General features: G+C 44.6%; 1 pseudogene; it reads right to left on the bottom strand.

Moving 5' to 3' along the window:
• The window catches only part of LOC127543121 (rho GTPase-activating protein 20-like), a 39,877-nt pseudogene extending 20,913 nt beyond the window's left edge, over nt 1-18,964 (bottom strand).
• Nucleotides 18,965-20,459: the final 1,495 nt, after the last annotated feature.

Raw genomic sequence — 20,459 nt, 5'->3', positions numbered from 1 at the left:
GTTGCAGGCTCTAAAATGCAGGACTCGATACTTTAGTCACCCATGGTTGGGAGGTCTGGAAAGCAGAGTATTTTCATCACCCCAGCATGGGGGTCCTAGAAACCAGGATCTTTTAATCACTCCTGCATGGGGGGTATAGTAAGTAATGGTACAGTCTGTCACCCCAACTTGGGGCTCTGGAAAGCAGGACATTTTAATCTTGCCAGCATGGAGGGTCTAGAAGGCAGTGGTACATTTTGTCACCCCAAAGTGTGGGCTCTAGAAATCAGGGTGTTTTCAACAACCCAGCATGGTGGGGGTCTCAAAAGCAATGGTATGTTACGTCACCCCGACTTGGGGGCTCTAGAAAGCAGGGTGTTTTAATTACCCCAGTGTGGGAGCTATAGGAAGCATGACCCATTTTCTCACCACAACTTGGATGCTCCAGAAAGCAGGATATTTCCATCATCCCAGAATGGGGCCTCTAGAAAGCAATGGTACCTTCTTCAAACCACCTTAGGGGTCCTAGGAAGCAGCCCAGAGCGTGGGGGCTGTACAAAGAAACCGTCAAAAGCAATGGTCCCTTTTGTCACTCGAGGTTTGGGGGTTCTAGAAAGCAGGAAATTTTAATCATCCCAGCGTGGGGGCTCTAGAAAGCAATGGCAGGTTTTGTCACCCCATCTTGGGGACTGTAGAAAGCAGGGTATTTTCATCGCCCCAGTGGGGGGGCTCTAGAAAGCAATGGCAGGTTTTGTCACCCCATCTTGGGGACTGTAGAAAGCAGGGTATTTTCATCGCCCCAGTGGGGGGGCTCTAGAAAGGAATGGCACGTTTTGTCACTCCAACTTTGGGGCTCTAGAATGCAGGACTCTTTACTTGAGTATCTCCAACTTGGGGTCTCTAGAAAACAGGGTATTTTCATCACCCCAGCATGGGGGTCCTAGAAACCAGGATCTTTTAATCACTCCTACATGGGGGGTATAGTAAGTAATGGTACAGTCTGTCACCCCAACTTGGGGCTCTGGAAAGCAGGACATTTTAATCTTGCCAGCATGGAGGGGCTAGAAGGCAGTGGTACATTTTGTCACCCCAAAGTGTGGGCTCTAGAAAGCAGGGTGTTTTCAACAACCCAGCATGGTGGGGGTCTCAAAAGCAATGGTATGTTACGTCACCCCAACTTGGGGGCTCTAGAAAGCAGGGTGTTTTAATTACCCCAGTGTGGGAGCTATAGGAAGCATGACCCATTTTCTCACCACAACTTGGATGCTCCAGAAAGCAGGATATTTCCATCATCCCAGAATGGGGCCTCTAGAAAGCAATGGTACCTTTTTCAAACCACCTTAGGGGTCCTAGGAAGCAGCCCAGAGCGTGGGGGCTGTACAAAGAAACCGTCGAAAGCAATGGTCCCTTTTGTCACTCGAGGTTTGGGGGTTCTAGAAAGCAGGAAATTTTAATCATCCCAGCGTGGGGGCTCTAGAAAGCAATGGCAGGTTTTGTCACCCCATCTTGGGGACTGTAGAAATCAGGGTATTTAAATCGCCCCAGTGGGGGGGCTCTAGAAAGGAATGGCACGTTTTGTCACCCCAACTTTGGGGCTCTAGAATGCAGGACTCTTTACTTGAGTATCTCCAACTTGGGGTCTCTAGAAAACAGGGTATTTTAATCACTCCAGCATGGGGACTCTGGAAAGCAACAGAATGTTTTGTCACTCAGTCTCTGGGACTCTAGATAGTAGGATATTTGAACCAACCCAGGGTAGGGCTTCAGAAAGCCATTGTACATTTTGTCCCCCCAATCTGGGGGCTTTAGAAAACAGAACTCAAAGGTTTATTCTCTCCCTCTCGCAAGCCCTAGAAACAAAATATCTTAATCAGCCTGGCTTTGGGGCTCTAGAAAGAATGGTACATTTCATCACCCCCATCTTGGGGGCTGTACAAGGCAGGATAATTTAATCACCCCGAGGTGGGAGCTCTAGAGAGAAGGGTTTTATAATCACCCCAATGTAGGGGCTCTAGAAAGCGGGGTATTTTAATCACCCAAGCATAGAGGGGCGTAGAAAACAATGTTACATTTTGTCACCCCAACTTGGGGGGTTCTAGAAAGCAGGATATTTTAATCATCCCAGCATCGGGGCTCTAGAAAGCAATCGTATGGTTTGTCATTCCAGGTTGCAGGCTCTAAAATGCAGGACTCGATACTTTAGTCACCCATGGTTGGGAGGTCTGGAAAGCAGAGTATTTTCATCACCCCAGCATGGGGGTTCTAGAAACCAGGATCTTTTAATCACTCCTGCATGGGGGGTATAGTAAGTAATGGTACAGTCTGTCACCCCAACTTGGGGGCTCTGGAAAGCAGGACATTTTAATCTTGCCAGCATGGAGGGTCTAGAAGGCAGTGGTACATTTTGTCACCCCAAAGTGTGGGCTCTAGAAATCAGGGTGTTTTCAACAACCCAGCATGGTGGGGGTCTCAAAAGCAATGGTATGTTACGTCACCCCGACTTGGGGGCTCTAGAAAGCAGGGTGTTTTAATTACCCCAGTGTGGGAGCTATAGGAAGCATGACCCATTTTCTCACCACAACTTGGATGCTCCAGAAAGCAGGATATTTCCATCATCCCAGAATGGGGCCTCTAGAAAGCAATGGTACCTTCTTCAAACCACCTTAGGGGTCCTAGGAAGCAGCCCAGAGCGTGGGGGCTGTACAAAGAAACCGTCAAAAGCAATGGTCCCTTTTGTCACTCGAGGTTTGGGGGTTCTAGAAAGCAGGAAATTTTAATCATCCCAGCGTGGGGGCTCTAGAAAGCAATGGCAGGTTTTGTCACCCCATCTTGGGGACTGTAGAAAGCAGGGTATTTAAATCGCCCCAGTGGGGGGGCTCTAGAAAGCAATGGCAGGTTTTGTCACCCCATCTTGGGGACTGTAGAAAGCAGGGTATTTTCATCGCCCCAGTGGGGGGGCTCTAGAAAGGAATGGCACGTTTTGTCACTCCAACTTTGGGGCTCTAGAATGCAGGACTCTTTACTTGAGTATCTCCAACTTGGGGTCTCTAGAAAACAGGGTATTTTCATCACCCCAGCATGGGGGTCCTAGAAACCAGGATCTTTTAATCACTCCTACATGGGGGGTATAGTAAGTAATGGTACAGTCTGTCACCCCAACTTGGGGCTCTGGAAAGCAGGACTTTTTAATCTTGCCAGCATGGAGGGTCTAGAAGGCAGTGGTACATTTTGTCACCCCAAAGTGTGGGCTCTAGAAATCAGGGTGTTTTCAACAACCCAGCATGGTGGGGGTCTCAAAAGCAATGGTATGTTACGTCACCCCGACTTGGGGGCTCTAGAAAGCAGGGTGTTTTAATTACCCCAGTGTGGGAGCTATAGGAAGCATGACACCTTTTCTCACCACAACTTGGATGCTCCAGAAAGCAGGATATTTCCATCATCCCAGAATGGGGCCTCTAGAAAGCAATGGTACCTTCTTCAAACCACCTTAGGGGTCCTAGGAAGCAGCCCAGAGCGTGGGGGCTGTACAAAGAAACCGTCAAAAGCAATGGTCCCTTTTGTCACTCGAGGTTTGGGGGTTCTAGAAAGCAGGAAATTTTAATCATCCCAGCGTGGGGGCTCTAGAAAGCAATGGCAGGTTTTGTCACCCCATCTTGGGGACTGTAGAAAGCAGGGTATTTTCATCGCCCCAGTGGGGGGGCTCTAGAAAGCAATGGCAGGTTTTGTCACCCCATCTTGGGGACTGTAGAAATCAGGGTATTTAAATCGCCCCAGTGGGGGGGCTCTAGAAAGGAATGGCACGTTTTGTCACCCCAACTTTGGGGCTCTAGAATGCAGGACTCTTTACTTGAGTATCTCCAACTTGGGGTCTCTAGAAAACAGGGCATTTTCATCACCCCAGCATGGGGACTCTGGAAAGCAACAGTATGTTTTGTCACTCAGTCTCTGGGACTCTAGATAGTAGGATATTTGAATCAACCCAGGGTAGGGCTTCAGAAAGCCATTGTACATTTTGTCCCCCCAATCTGGGGGCTTTAGAAAACAGAACTCAAAGGTTTATTCTCTCCCTCTCGCAAGCCCTAGAAACAAAATATCTTAATCAGCCTGGCTTTGGGGCTCTAGAAAGAATGGTACATTTCATCACCCCCATCTTGGGGGCTGTACAAGGCAGGATAATTTAATCACCCCGAGGTGGGAGCTCTAGAAAGAAGGGTTTTATAATCACCCCAATGTGGGGGCTCTAGAAAGCAGGGTATTTTAATCACCCAAGCATAGAGGGGCGTAGAAAACAATGTTACATTTTGTCACCCCAACTTGGGGGGTTCTTGAAAGCAGGATATTTTAATCATCCCAGCATCGGGGCTCTAGAAAGCAATCGTATGGTTTGTCATTCCAGGTTGCAGGCTCTAAAATGCAGGACTCGATACTTTAGTCACCCATGGTTGGGAGGTCTGGAAAGCAGAGTATTTTCATCACCCCAGCATGGGGGTCCTAGAAACCAGGATCTTTTAATCACTCCTGCATGGGGGGTATAGTAAGTAATGGTACAGTCTGTCACCCCAACTTGGGGCTCTGGAAAGCAGGACATTTTAATCTTGCCAGCATGGAGGGTCTAGAAGGCAGTGGTACATTTTGTCACCCCAAAGTGTGGGCTCTAGAAATCAGGGTGTTTTCAACAACCCAGCATGGTGGGGGTCTCAAAAGCAATGGTATGTTACGTCACCCCGACTTGGGGGCTCTAGAAAGCAGGGTGTTTTAATTACCCCAGTGTGGGAGCTATAGGAAGCATGACACCTTTTCTCACCACAACTTGGATGCTCCAGAAAGCAGGATATTTCCATCATCCCAGAATGGGGCCTCTAGAAAGGAATGGTACCTTTTCCAAATCAACTTCGGGGTTCTAGGAAGCAGCCCAGAGCGTGGGGGCTGTAGAAAGAAACCGTCGAAAGCAATGGTCCCTTTTGTCACTCGAGGTTTGGGGGCTCTAGAAAGCAGGAAATTTTAATCATCCCAGCATGGGGGCTCTAGAAAGCAATGGTAGGTTTTGTCACCCCATCTTGGGGACTGTAGAAAGCAGGGTGTTTTAATCACCCCACTATGTGGGTCTAATAAGCAATGGTAAAATTTATCACCCCCAACTTGGTGATTGTAGAGAGAAGAAGAGTCTCCTTGACTCCAGGCTTGGCGCTCAATCCACTATACCATCTAGCTGTACATATCTGTAAGGATATCAGGTAAGGAAATTGAAGCACACAGGGTAACGTGACTTGCCCTAGGTCCACATATCTATAAAATGTCTGAGGCTGGATTCAAACTTAGGAAAAAGAGTCCTCTTGACTCCAAAACTGATGTTCTATCCACTACATCATGTAGTTGTCCCTATCTCCATTTTACTGCTGGGGAAACTGAGGCAGACAGGGTAAAAAAGACTTGCATAAAAATAGACAGCTATGAAATATTTGAGGCTGGGTTTGAACTCAGGATGGGGAGTATTCTTAATTCCTGTCCTGCCACTTTAGTTATTACACCATGTAGCTGTATATAGAAATTGAATTCTGCTTTCTAGAGTCCCAAAGGTTAGGCAAGAAAAGGTACCATTGCTTTCTAGAGGCCCCACGCACACTGGGGTGATTTAAATACTGTGCATTGTGGAGTGCCCAAGTTTAGATGACTAAATTATCGAGTCCTGCATTCTAGAGCCCACAAGTTGGACTGACAAAACGTACCATTGCTTTTCAGAGCTGGGATGATTAAAATATCCTGATTTCTAGAACCCCCAAGTTAGGGGCAGAAATTGTACCATTACTTACTTGACCCAGTACACTGGGATGATTAAAATATCTTGCATTCTACGTGCCCCAAGTTGGGATGACAAAATGTGCCATTGCTTTCTGGACACCCCACGCTGCGGTGATTAAAATAACTTGCTTTTGAGAGTCCCCACACTGGGGTGATTGAAATATCCTGCTTTCTACAGCTCCCAAGATGGGGTGACAAAACGTACCAATGCTTTCTACAGCTCCCAGCTGGTGTGATTATAATACCCTTTTTTCTAGCGCCCCCATGCTGGGGTGTGAAAATTTCCTGTTTTCTAGAGGCCCCAAGATGGGGTAATAAAATGGGCCTTACTTTCTAGAGCCCCCGCGCTCGTTTCTAAGGCCTCCAAGATGGAGAGATTAAAGCATTGAGTTCTGCTTTCTAGAGCCACCAAGTTGGGGTGACAAAATGTACTATTGCCTTTGAGATCCTTTACAATGGGGTGATTAAAATAGCATGTTTTCTAGGGCCCCCAAGTTGGAGAAACTAAAGCATTGAGCTCTGTTTCTAGAGCTCCCAAGTTGGGGTGACAAAATGTACCTTTGCTTTCTAGAGCCACCAAGATGGGCTAATTAAAATTTCCTGCTTTCTAGAGCCCCCAAGTTGGGGTGACAAATTGTACCATTGATTACTGGACCCTTACCCGAGGCTGATTAAAATATCTTGCTTTCTAGGGCCCCCAAGTAGGAGAGACTAAAGCAATAAGTTCTGCTTTCTAGAGCCCCCATGTTTGGCTGATTAAAATGTCCTGCTGTCTAGAGCCCCAAAGTCAGGGTAACAAAACTTACTGTTGCTTTACAGAGTGCCCATGCTGGGGTGAGTAAAATACTCTGCTATGTTGAGCCCCAAATTAGCATGACTAAAGTATTGAGTCTTGCTTTCTAGAGCCCCAATGTTGCGGGGCAAAACATACCGTTACTTTCTATAGCCCCCCACACTGGGGTGATTAAAATATATTGCTTTCCAAAGTCCTCATGTTGGGGTGACAGAATGTACCATTGCTTTTGAGAGCCCACACACTTGGGTGATTACAATATCCTGCTTTATATAACCCCCAAGTTGTGGTGGCAAAATGTACCACTGCTTATTAGAGCCCCCATTCCAGGGTGATTAAAATATCCTGAGATCCCCCAGTTGGAAAGACTAAAGCATTGAGTTCTGCTTTCTAGAGCCCCCAAGTTGGGGTGACAAAATATACCATTGCTTTCTAGACCCTCCTCAGCAGGGGTCCTCAAACTACAGCCCACCGGCCAGATGCTGCAGCTGAGGACGATTATCCCCCTAATCCAGGGCTATGAATTTTCTTTCTTTAAAGGCCCACAAAACAAAATTTTTGTTTTGACTATAGTCCAGCCCTCCAACAGTCTGAGGGACAGTGAACTGGCCCCTTATTTAAAAAGTTTGAGGACCCCTGCAGCCACGGTGTGGTAATAAGACTACCTTACATTCTAGAGCCCCCACAATGGGGTGATGAAAATATCCTGCTTTCTGGAGCCCCCATGTTGAGGTGAGAAAATGTGTCATGCTTCCTATAGCTCCCACACTGGGGTGATTAAAACATCCTTCTTTCTAGAGCCCACAAGTTGGGGTGACAAATTGTACCATTGTTTACTAGACCCCAATTCTGGGGTGATTAAAATATCCTGCTTTCTAGGGTCCCCAAGTTGAAGAGATGAAAGCACTGAGTTCTACTTCCTAGAGTCCCGAAGTCTAGGTGACAAAATGTACTGTTGCTTTCTGGACCCCCCACGCTGGGGTGATTAAAATTTCCTGCTTTCTAGAGCCCCAAAGTCTGGGTGATAAAACATGCTGTTGTTTTCCAGGACTCCCACGCTGGGTTAAGTAAAATACCCTGCTACCTTGAGCCCTCAGGCTGGGGTGATTAAAATTTCCTGCTTTCTAGAGCCCCAAAGTCTGGGTGATAAAATGTGCTGTTGTTTTCCAGGACCCCCATGCTTGGGTAAGCAAAATACTCTGCTATCTAGAGCCCCCAAATTAGAGTGACTAAAGTATTGAGTCTTGCTTTCTAGAGCCCCAATGTTGGGGGGGCAAAATGTACCATCGCTTTCAATAGCCCCCGACACTGGGATGATTAAAATATATTGCTTTCTAGAGTCCTCATGTTGGGGTGACAGTATGTACCATTGCTTTTGAGAGCCCACACACTTGGGTGATTACAATATCCTGCTTTCTTTAGCCCCCAAGTTGGGGTGGCAAAACGTATCATTGCTTATCAGAGCCCCCATTCCGGGGTGGTAAAAAAATCCTGCTTTCTAAGATCCCTCAGTTGGACAGACTAAAGCATTGAGTTCTGCTTTCTAGAGCTCCCAAGTTAGGGTGACAAAATGTACCATGCTTTCTAGACCCCCCACGGTCTGGCGATAAAACTACCTTACATTCTAGAGCCTCCATGCTGGGGTGGTTAAAATATCCTGCTTAGCAGAGCCCCCAAAGTTGGGGTGACAAAATGTACCATTGCTTTCTAGAGCCCCCCTTCTGGGGTGATTAAAATATCAGGCTTTCTAGTGCCCCCAAGTTGGGGTGAGAAAATGTGCCATGCTTTTTATTGCTTGTACAGTGGCGTGACTAAAATACCCTGCTTTCTAGAGTTTCCAACTTGGGGTGACTAAAGTATTGAGTCCTGCTTTCTAGAGCGCCCAGGTTGGAGAGACTAAAGCATTGAGTTCTGCTTTCTAGAGCTTCGAAAATGGGGGGACAAATGTACAATTGCTTACTAGAGCCCCCACAATGAGTTAATTCAAATATCCTGCTTTCTAGTGCTCCCAAGTTGGGGTGACACATTGTACCATTTTTTGTTAGACCTGCAATGCCAGGGTGTTTAAAATATCCTGCTTTCTAGGGCCTCCACCTTGGAGAGACTAAAGCATTGAGGTCTGCTTTATAGAGCCCACAAGTTTGAGTGACAAAATGTACCATTGCTTTCTAGACCCCCCAAGATGTGGTGATTAAAATATCCTACTTTCTAGAGCCCCAAAGTCTGGGTGACTTTGTTTACTAGACCCGCAGTGCTGGGGTGTTTAAAATATCCTGCTTTTTGGAACCCCAATTTGGGAGGCTAAAACATTGAGTCATATATGCGAGAGCCCCGAAGTGTGGGGTTACAAAATATACCATTGCTTTCTAGAACCCCTGCAATGGGGTGATTAAACTATCCTGCTTTCTAGGGAACCCAAGTTGGGGTGACTAAATGTATCATTCCTTTCTAGATCACCTACTCTAGGGTCATTAAAATATCCAGCTTTCTGGACCCCCTAGTTAGGGAGACTGAAGATTTAGTCGTGCTTTCTAGAGCCCCCAAGTCGGGGTGACAAAATGGACTATTGTTTTCTAGACCCCCCATGATGGGTTGATTAAAATATCCTACTTTCTAGAGGCCCCAAGTTGGGGTGACCAAATGGACCATTGCTTTCTAGACCCCACCCCACGCTGGAGTAATTAGAATATCCTGTTTCTAAGGCCCCCAAGTTTGGGACACTAAAGCATTGAGTCTTGCTTTTTAGTGCCCCCAAGTTGAAGGGACAATATAGACCATTGCTTTCTAGACCCCCCACGTCGGGGTGATGACAGTTTGCTAGATTCTAGAGCCCCCCCAAGATGGGGTGATCAAAATAAAGAGGTGCTCTGTCTACTGCATCCTGTAGTCGTCCGCATCTGCATTTTACTGATGGGGAATTTGAGACAGACAGCGTAAAAAGGCTTCCATAAAAATATACAGCGAACTAGTGTATGAGGCCGGTTTTGAACTCAGGATCAGGAGACTGTTTGATCTCTGTCCTAGTGCTTTACCCACTACACCAATTGCTGTATATGAAAATATCTTGTAAATATACGCATATATGCTTACATACATTCATATATATATATATATGTATGTGTATATATATATATAGATGTAGATATCTTGCATGTATATATTAATGTGTGTGTGTGTGTGTGTGTGTGTGTGTGTCTTCTTCTCTCAACATATATCCCTATATATATTTTACAGTTGAGAAAGCTGAGGCACACAGGGATAGGTGACTTGCCTAAGGTCACACAACTACAAAGTGTCTGAGGCTGGATTTGAATTTAGGAAGAAGAGTCTTCTTGAGTCTAGACTTGGCGCTCTAGACCTAGACCAAAAGACATAACTCCTTTTTCTAGATGGGCCCATTCTAAACCATAGTGTTCTAGATTGCCTTAAAAACCGCCGTGTTCTAGGTCACCACATAAGATACGGTTGTCTGTTCTAGATCGGCCCATTCTAGGCTGCTATGCTCTAGACAGCCGTGATCTAGATCACTCCAAAAGGCATGCCATCTGTTCTGGACCACCCCGTTCTAGACCACCAGGTTCTAGGGATGAGGCTCTGGACCGATGTGTTCTAGCTTACCTCAAATGACAGATTGCTCATCTCCAGACCACCATGCTCTAGATCACCCAGAAGGCAAGCCTTTCTGTTCTAGATCACCTTTGGAAAGAGTCAAGGATTCTGTTTGAGATTGGTCTGTTCCACATGCTCGCAGCCTATCCGCTGTGTTCTGGACCTGGGGTTCTAGAATGCCACATTCTAGGTCTGCGGCTCTGGAATGTTGGGTTCTAGATCCTGGGCTCTAGAACATCATCTTCTAGATCACTTTCAGGGGGGCATGTCATTTTTTCCTATGTCACTCAGCTTTCTGAGGCTGGATTCAGACTTAGACACAGGACAATCTTCTTGACTCTACACTTGGCACTCTTTCTACTACACCAAGTAGCTGTCCCTAGCTCTATTTTAGAGATGAAGAAACTGAGGCAGACAGGCTAAAGTGACTTGCCCAGGGTCACATAGCTACAAAGTGTCTCAGGCTGAATTCAAACTTACGAAGAAGTGTCTTCTTGATTCCAGACCTGGCGTTGTATCCACTACATCATCTAGCTGTCCAGACCTGTATTTTACAGATGAGGAAACTTAGGCTGACAGGGTCATGTGACTTTTTACAGTCACACCCTGCTTTTTAGAGCCCCCCAAATTGCGTGACAAATTGCATTACTGCTTTCTACATCCTCCAAGATGGGGTGATTAAAATATCCTGCATGCTACAGCCCCCACGCTGGGGTGATTAAAATACCCCACTTTCTAGAGCTTGCTAGTCGAAGAGACGAAAGCATTGAGTCCTGCTTTCTAGGGCCACCAAGTTGGGGTGACAAAACCTGCCATTTCTTTCTAGACACCCCAAACTGGGTTGATTAAAATATCCTGCTGTCTAAAGCCCCCAAGTTTGGGTGACAAATTTTACCATTGTTTACTAGACCCCCCACGCTGTAGTCGTTAAAATATCCTGCTTTCTAGACCCCCCCCCATGATGGGTTGATTAAATTATCCTGCTAACTAGAGCCCCCAAATTAGCGTGACTAAACTATTGAGTCTTGCTTTCTAGAGCCCCAATATTAGGGGGCAAAATGTACCATTGCTTTCTATAGCCCCCCGCACTGGAGTGATAAAATATATTGCTTTCTAGAGTCCTCATGTTGGGGTGACAGAATGTACCATTGTTTTTGAGAGCCCCCACACTTAGGTGATTACAATATCCTGCTTTATATAACCCCCAAGTTGGGGTGGCAAAATGTACCATTAGAGCTTATTAGAGCCCCCATTCCAGGGTGATAAAAATATCCTGCTTTCCAAAGCCCCCTAGTTGGTTTGAAAAAATGTACTATTGGCTACTAGATGCCACACGCTGAAGTGATTAAAATATCCTACTTTCTGAGATCCCCTAGTTGGACAGACTAAAGCACTGAGTTCTGCTTTTTAGAGCCCCCAAATTGGGGTGACAAAATGTACCATTGCTTTCTAGAGCCCCTCTTCTGGGGTGATTAAAATATCAGGCTTTCTAGTGCCCCCAAGTTGGGGTGAGAAAGTATGCCATGCTTTCTAGTGCCCATACAGTAGCGTGATTAAAATACCCTGCTTTCTAGAGCTTCCAACTTGGGGTGACTAAAATATTGAGTCCTGCTTTCTAGGGCCCCCAAATTGGGGAGATGAAGTGTACTATAGCTTTCTAGAGTCCCCAGGCTATGGTGATTAAAATATTCTATTTTCTAGGGTACCCAAGTTGGGGAGACTAAATGAATCCTGCTTCCTAGAGCCCCCCCAAGTTGGGGTGACAAATCATAACATTGCTTTCTAGAGGCCCCAAACTGTGATGACAAAATGTACCATTGTTTTCAGATGCCCCACACTGGGGCAATTAAAATACTCTGCTTTCTTGAGCTACCTCACTGGGGTGATGAAAATATCCTGCTCTCTAGAGGCCTTAAATTGGGGTGACAAAATGTATCATTGCTTTCTAGACCCCCCCACGCTGGGGTCATTAAAATATCCTGCTTTTTGGAATCCCAAGTTGGGAGGCTAAAACATGGAGTTTTACATTCTAGAGCCCCCTAGTGGAAGGAACAAAATATACCACTGCTTTCTAGACCCCGTTACAATGGGGTGATTAAAATATTTTTCTTTCTAGAGGCCCCACGTTGGGGTGATTAAAATACCCTGCTTTCTAGAGCTTTCAAGTTGAAGAGACGAAAACATTGAGTCCTGCTTTCTAGAGCCACCAAGTTGGGGTGACAAATTTTACCTATGTTTACTAGACCCAAGCTGAGGTATTTAAAATATCCTGCTTTCTAGAGCACTTAAATTGGGGTGACAAAATGTACCATTGCATTCTAGACCCCCCACGATGGGGGGATTAAACTATCCTGCTTTCTAGAGATTCCAAGTTGGGGTGACAAAATATACCATGGCTTTCTAGAGCCCCCATGCTGGGGTGATTAAAATATCCTCCTTGCTAGAGCCCCCAAGTTGAGGTGACTAAAGTATTGAGTCCTGATTTCTAGGGCCCCCAAATTGGGGAGATAAAGTGTACTATAGCTTTTTAGAGTCCCCAGGCTATGGTGATTAAAATATCCTATTTTCTAGAGCCCCCAAAGTGGGGGGAGAAAATATACCATTGTTTTTTGGAGCCCTCTGCTGGATTGTTTAAAACACCCTGCTTTCTAGGGTGTTCAAGTTGAGGTGACAAAACCTATCTTTGCTTTCTAGAGCCCCCATGCTGGCTTGATTAAAATATCCTGCTTTTAGAACTCCCAAGTTGGTAAGAAAATGTACCATGCTTTCCAGAGCCATTATACTGGGGTGATTAAAATACTCTGCTTTCTAGAGCCCCCAAGTTGGGTTGACAAAAAGTACCAGTTCTTTCTAAACCCCCTACAGTGGGGTGATTAAAATATTTTGCTTTATAGGGCCCCCAAGTTGGGGTGACAAATTGTCCCATTGCTTTCTAGCTCCCCCACGCTGGGGTGATTAAAACATCCTGCTTTATAGGGTACCCAAGTTGGGGTGACAAATTGTCCCATTGCTTTCTAGAGCCTCCACACTGGGGCAATTAAAATATCCTGCTTTCCTGAACCTTCAAGTTGAGGTGACAAAATATTTTATTGCTTTCTAGACCCCCCCCATGCTGGGGTGATTAAAATACCCTGATTTCTAGAGCCCCTAAGTTGGGGGGAATATACATACCATTGCTTTCTAGAGCCCTATTCTGGAGTGATCAAAATATCCTGCTTTGTAGAACTCCCAAGTTGGGGTAAGAAAATGTACCATGCTTTCTAGAGCCCCCACACTGGTTGATTAAAATACCCTGCTTTCTAGAGCCCTTAATTTGGGGTGACTAAAGTATTGAGTCCTGCTTCCTAGATCCTGCAAGTTGGGGTGACAAAAAGTACCATTGCTTTCTCAAGCCCCCACACTGGGGTGATTAAAATATCCTGCTTTACATGGCCCCCAATTTTGGGTGACAAAACGTACCATTGCTTTCTAGAGCCCTTACATTGGGGTGATTAAAATATTTTGCTTTATATGGCCCCAAAGCTGGGGTGACAAAATTTCCCATTTCTTTCTAAAGCCCCCACACTTGGGGTGATTAAAATATCCTGCTTTCCAGATGCCCCAAGTGGGGGGGACAAAATGTACCATTGCTTTCTAGACCCCCCATGCTGGTGTGATTAAAATAGACCTTTCTAGTGGAGAAGTCATGAGGCGGGACTCCTTAGGATGGTGGACAAATGAAGCTGAATTGAATTTGTCTTAGATCGAGATGAGGAGAAGATGAGAGAGTAGAAGGGAAAGTCAATAATAGATAGGGTTTAGGAGAGTCAAGGGATTGAAGGTCACAGTGTGGATGAAGAGCAAGGTTATGAAAGGGAAGGTAGAGATAGATGCAAAATGCCAATAGATTAGGGCTGATGAGGACAATTCAGATTTTTTTTTTCTTTTGCTGAGGCAATTGGGGTTAAGTGACTTGCCCAGGGTCACACAGCCAGGAAGTGTTAAGTGTCTGTGACCAGATTTGAACTCAGGGTCTTCGGACTTCAGGCCTGGTGCTCTATCCACTGTGCCATCTAGTGCCCCAGAATTCACTATTCTTGATAGTAGATGTGGTACATTTGTGGGTAATAGCAAAATCAAGAGTGTGATCATCTTTATGTGTAGCAGAAATGGGGTGGAGGAGGAAGAAAAGGTCATGGGAAGTGAATAAATTGAGAGACTGGGAAATTGGGGTATTTGGAGAGGAGTTGATGTGTATGTTGTAGTCTTCTAGTATGAGGCAAGAGTTGGGGAAGAGGTCAAAACTGGGAGCCCTGTGTTAAACTCATCGAGGAAGAAAGGGGAATAATCTGGAGGTGTGCAGACAATAATTACCAGGATTTTGATTGGCTGATAGAGGTAATTAGTATGAACCTCAAGGGAGAGGTTGCCGAGTGATGGAGGTAGGGAGAGAATATGGACATGGCAATGACCCAATCACATTGACCAGTAAGCAAAGTAAAATGAGTGGAGTACTGGAAAGAATACTGGATCATTAGGGAGGATCCAAGTTTCTAATAACAACTAGTGATGGAAGGAGTAAAAAAGGAAGAGATTTAGGGAGAAGGGATGAGAGTACAGTGAACCCAGATGATATTTGCTTAAAACTTTGGGGTAGGGGGGCAGCTAGATGGCACAGTGGATAGAGCACTGGCCCTGAAATCAGAAGGACCTGAGTTCAAATCTGGCCTCAGACACTTAATACTTCCTAGCTGTGTGACCCCAGACAAGTCACTTAACCCCAATTGCCTCAGCAAGAAAAAAAAAAGATTAAAAAAGAAATTTGGGGTAGGAGGGTTGAGAAGGATGGGAATGAAGAACGGAGTGAGCTATGGGGAATAACTGTGACTATGTTGGCGTTGACGTACAGAACTGTGGCTAATGAACCACATGAGCCAACATGAGCTAGGAAGTCTCTACCACAAGTCAAGCACGAGTGGTTCATGTGGACATTTGAATGGAGATGTCTCTAAAGTGGGGGGTGAGGACCTACAGGGATTCAGAGTCACTGATCTATGAATAGTCTGATGGTGTGAGCATGTCCATATTGAATGGAAGGCCCCATTCCTTGTAGACCCTACCCTGCTTTCTCTTAGGGCACATGCTGCACCCATCGAGAGATGCAAGATGAAAAGATACTGGGATGATAGAAGCAAGGATGAGAATGAGAATGAATGTCAGAGATGACCATGGTCTAGCATCAGGAGTGCCAAAACAAAGAGGGAGCTGAGTTTGGCGATGAATAGTGGGGAGCGAGTTTCCTGTCAGCAGAGGTGTTCAAGTGGGGACTGGATGACTCCTCATTGAAGACACTCCTATTACTCTTTTTGAGGTCTGGGTTGGACTTTAGAGCTCTGAAGTTCTAGGATTCTGTTAGGAGCTAGAACCTCTGAAGAAACTGATGGCCCCCCTGAGGCCTAAATCTGCACCGACCCAGTTTTTTAGACAGCAGTATGAAGGAAGGGCTGAGGGAGGGGAGGGGGATTTGAACCATCCCTTGGCTTCCAAGGAGTCATAGAGAAAAAAAGATCGACATGTCACCCAAGAGACAACTGACTTAGAAATTGGGTGGCTGATACTTATTTGGGACCTTCAGTAAATCAGTTCCTTTTTCCAGGCTTTGTTTTGCCTTCATCTTTAAAATTTTGATAACAGGATTCTAGGATTTAGAGCTCAAAGAGACCTGAGAGAAGCTCCCTATTTTACAAAGGAGAGGAAGAGACTTACCCAAGGCCACTCATAGGCTCCTCAACATAGAGTTAGAAGGGACTTTCCTGGTCACTGAGTTCAACTTCTTCATTTTACAGATGAGGAAACTGAGGAAGGGCAAGGACTTGTCTTAAGTTAAACAGATACTAAGTGGTGGAACTGAGATTCAAACCCAGGACTTCTGACTAAAGTTATTTCCACTGTGCTTTCGGTGCTCAGGGTGGTTGTCTAGAAAGTGCTTTGTCTGGACTCAAAGTCCAGAGGAAGGTAGAGTTGAGTGATTGAATGAGGTAACAGGCCTTGGGGCTACCTAGCCTTCATTTAGCTGCAAAGTTTCCTTCTTGCTGCACGAAAGCCATGTGGAAGTGATGCAGTCTGGGTTCGGTGCTAATTTAAGCAGCCTCCAGGGATGGAAAGGACAGGAGGGATTTCCTGGCGTCTCCAAGGCCAGCAAATGGGTTATCATCCCCGGCCTCCAAAGCTCATGCCGGTACAAGGCTGAGTGAGGGGTGTTTGGATGTGTGCACACATTTACATGTGTGTCATGGGAACCGGAAAGATACACACATAGGACTGTTCAATGTATTCCCGAGGTGTCTACACATGTAGAAGCACCTTGTCTGCGTATGAGGCTGTGTGTACACGAGTACTATGTGTACATAGGCAAATTGTGGGAGTTGGAAGCCCACACGTGTGTGTAGTATTAAGTGTGCACCCCAACATCCTTCATGTGTTGGCATATGTGTGTATATGTGGGACAAGATGGCAAAATGACACGTTCAATCTCACGGGTCTAGATCCGGACTCAAAACAGAGATCTTTAATTTCCCATCTCTTTTCACTGACTTCCCATATCTTAGCCATTAGGGGAGCCATAATGGACAGAGTGTTGAGTGGAGGCAGGAAGAGCTGAATTCAAATGTGACCTCAGACTAGCTATATGATTCTAAGCAAGTCATTTAACTGATGCTGCCTCAGTTTCCATGATTGTAAAATGGGGATCATAAGAGCACCTCCCTTCCAAGGTTGTTGTGAAGGTCAAATGAGCTAATCTTGGTAAAAAGTGCTTAGCACAGAGCCAGGCACATAAATGTTGAATAAACATCAGCTAGTATATCTTTTGACAGCTGGGGCATAGAAAGGCTTTGTATGGTCTTGGGTTTTTATGATCCCATCACTGGCAGAACATCTGGCCTTCTGCATACATCTGGAAGATTAAGCTTGTCTAGGAAGTAATTTAGCTAGACAGGTTGGCTGGCTTGCGTTGAGAACGAAATTCCGATGGTGTCTGGGAACAGTGTGTTTCTGGGGCAGGAGCTTTGCCTGGGCTGCTCACATCCCTCGCTGTTCTACTGGGAAAGTCTCTTTTATATCCTGTGCTTCCATTTCCTCCAAAGGGCTTTATTAGAGAGAGGGGCTCATATGGGTCAAGAGCCTCACTCGCAGGCCACAATGAGGGGTTTTCTGTGCTCTGCAAACCTAGGTTTTGCCCCCTACCCAACTAGAGGGCTTGGCTCTACTGGCAACGGGGGAATTCCTAGAGCTGGAAGTAGCTTAGGGATCATCTAATCCAATCCTCTCATTACAGAGGGGGATACTGAGGTCCAGGGAGTGGAAGAAACTTGTCTAACGTCACATATAGGATCATAGACTTCAAGGTCAAAGGATCTTCTGATCTCCTTATTTGGGGGAATTAAAAAAAATATTTTTTAGTTCCACGAGAATTAATTTTCTCTTCTCTTCCACCCCCTGTGGTGATACTCATACATACTCAAACAAAATAAAGTCCCACATTGGCCATATCCAAACACATCTGTCTGATTCTTCATCTTGAATCTGATTGCCTCTCTGGCAGGAGGTGGCGAGCATGCAATGTCACAGGTCCCCCGAAATCCCGGTTGGTCGGTGTATCGATTGGAGTTCTTAAGCCTTATCCAAACTGCCTTTACATTGGTGTTGTTATCGTATAAATTGTCCTCCTGGTTCTGCTCCCAAAGTGTAACCCAAACCTTCATTTTTATCTTTTCTTACGGCACAATGTTGCTCTTGTTCAGTCTTTTCAGTCACGTGACCCTATTCCTGGTTTTCTTGGCAAATTTCTGGCCATTTCCTGCTCCAGCTCGTTTTACAGATGAGGAAACTGAGGCAAGCAGGTTGAAATGACTTGCCCGAGATCACCCACCTAGGAAGTGTCTGAGGCCTTATTTGAATTCAGGAAGAGGATTCTTCCTGACTCTAGGCCCACTACCCTATCTAGAGAGTCATCTAGCTTCCACTTTATTCACATATTATGATTCATTCAGCCGTTTTCCACTGATGGCCATACCTTCTTTCATTTTCAAGAGAAGAAACTTGGGGCAGATAGAGGTAAATGACTCCCCCAGGGTCACACAGATTTGACCCCAGGTTTTCCTAACTCCAGTGTTCTATTTCTGATAAACTTAGCACTCCATTCACTTTACCACACTGTCTCTTTATTGGAAATCCCCACATTGGGAAAGTGGACGGCACCTGCCCTGTCAGCTCATCCCCAAGCCATAAGCACCATGGAAACACATTTAATTTACACAACAATGAAAATGAGTTGGCAGGTCATGCTCTGGGATCTTGGCTCAGACCGTCCGAGGACTCACAAGTCAGACTGTTTCCATTCCAGACACATGTTTAGCCTCCCAATGACACCTCCTTCCTCCCTCCTTTGGCCTGGTCAAGAGAGAGCCTCAAGAGAGTCTCAATCTCACAGCTCTTTTTTTTCTAGCATTGTCTCTTTCCAACATTACTTGAGAGAATGAGTTTGCCCAATTACTGAAATGCAGTGCAAAGTGAGGAGTTAGAATATTCGAACTGAAACCTTTCCCTCAAAATTCAATTCAATTCAATTTAATGCACTCAGAGAGGGCAGTCTAGGCTCACATGGCCACAGCAACAGAGCTGAGACTCTGACCCTTTGTCCATTTTTCAAAACAAATGACCTCACATCACTGAGGATTTTAGCCTCCTCATGCTTTCTCCCATCTCACTGCTCGACCCTGTGGCCACCAGTACCTCCAACATCATGGTCGCATCCTCACTACCATCACTTTAGCTAGGCAATCAGAGTGCTGGCCTTGGGATCAGGAAGTCAAGCTTTTAAGAAACTTCTGTGGACCATATATGTGTCAGGCACTGTGCTAAGGGCTAGAGATACAAATAAAGAAAAAGGCAAATATAGTTCTTGCCTTCCGAGAGCTCACAATCTGATGGAGGAGACAACAGGCAAACAACTATCTATCTTTCTATCTATCTATCTATCTATCTATCTATCTATCTATCTATCAGTCTATCTATTCATCTATTCATCATCTATCTACCTGTCTATCTATTCATCAATCCATTTATCTATTCATCTATCTATCTATCTGATAATTTATAGGTAATCTCAGAGGGAAGGTACCAACATTAGGATCTTCAAGTGAAATATTATAGAGGTAGAAGAAGAGCAAAAATTATCACTGAATAATGGTAAAAATGGAAAAATGGTAAAACTAGGAGATTTTTTCAAAAGTAAAATAGATAAACGGATGGCTAACCTTTAGGGTTTTTTTTAAGTGGAAAACAAAATTGCTCCCATGAGAACTTAAACTGAAGAAAGAATAAAGAAAATTATCAGAAAATATTTTGAATAATTAATGCTAACAAAACTGATAACTTAAGAGGAAATACATGAATATTTACAAAAATACAAAATACCCAGATTAGGATCCAAGGAGACAGAAAGCAAACTACAGAGCAAATGTCCCGAATAAATATTGATGCAAACATTTTAGATAAAATATTAACAAGCAGACTATAACAACTCGCTAAAAAGATTATACACCATAAGTAGGAAATGAATAGGAATGATCAGGAATTCAGGGTTGGTTCAAGCTAAGGAAGATTATAAATATAATAAACTATGTTAATAATATAAATAAAATGTCAAATCTCATCAAAAGCCTTTTCAACATTTATGGATATAATAATATGGCTTTTATTTTTAGTATGGCTATTATTTCCACTAAAAACTCTAGGGATTATGGGAACATATGGACTTTTCCTTAATATAGTAAATAGTATTTAAATGCAGGAGCAAACATAAGTAATAGAGAGATATTACAGGCCTTTTCAGTAAGACCAGAGGTAAAGCAATGATGCCCATGATCACTATTGCCCATTATCATTATTTAAGATAGTGCTTAAAATGCTAGCTATAACCAGAAGAAAAGAAAAAGAAATAGACAGAATTTGCATAGCTAGTGGAAATAAAACAATTACTTTTTTTTTTTTTTTTTTGCTGAGGCAATTGGGGTTAAGTGACTTGCCCAGGGTCACACAACTAGGAAGTATTAAGTGTCTGAGGCCAGGTTTGAACTCAGGTTCTCCTGGCTTCAGGGCCAGTGTGCCATCTAGCTGCCCCTAAAGTGTTTACTTTTTTATAGATGACATGGTAGTGTACTAACTAAACCTTAGATAATTAAGAAAAAAATTAATAACTTCAGCAAAGCTTCAGGACCTATTATAAATCCACATGAAT

This window comes from Antechinus flavipes, chromosome X (genome assembly GCF_016432865.1).
Source record: "Antechinus flavipes isolate AdamAnt ecotype Samford, QLD, Australia chromosome X, AdamAnt_v2, whole genome shotgun sequence".
NCBI lineage: Eukaryota > Metazoa > Chordata > Mammalia > Dasyuromorphia > Dasyuridae > Antechinus > Antechinus flavipes.
The sequence above is the reverse complement of the archived record's forward strand: the minus strand, read 5'-3'. Positions and strand labels throughout refer to the sequence as shown.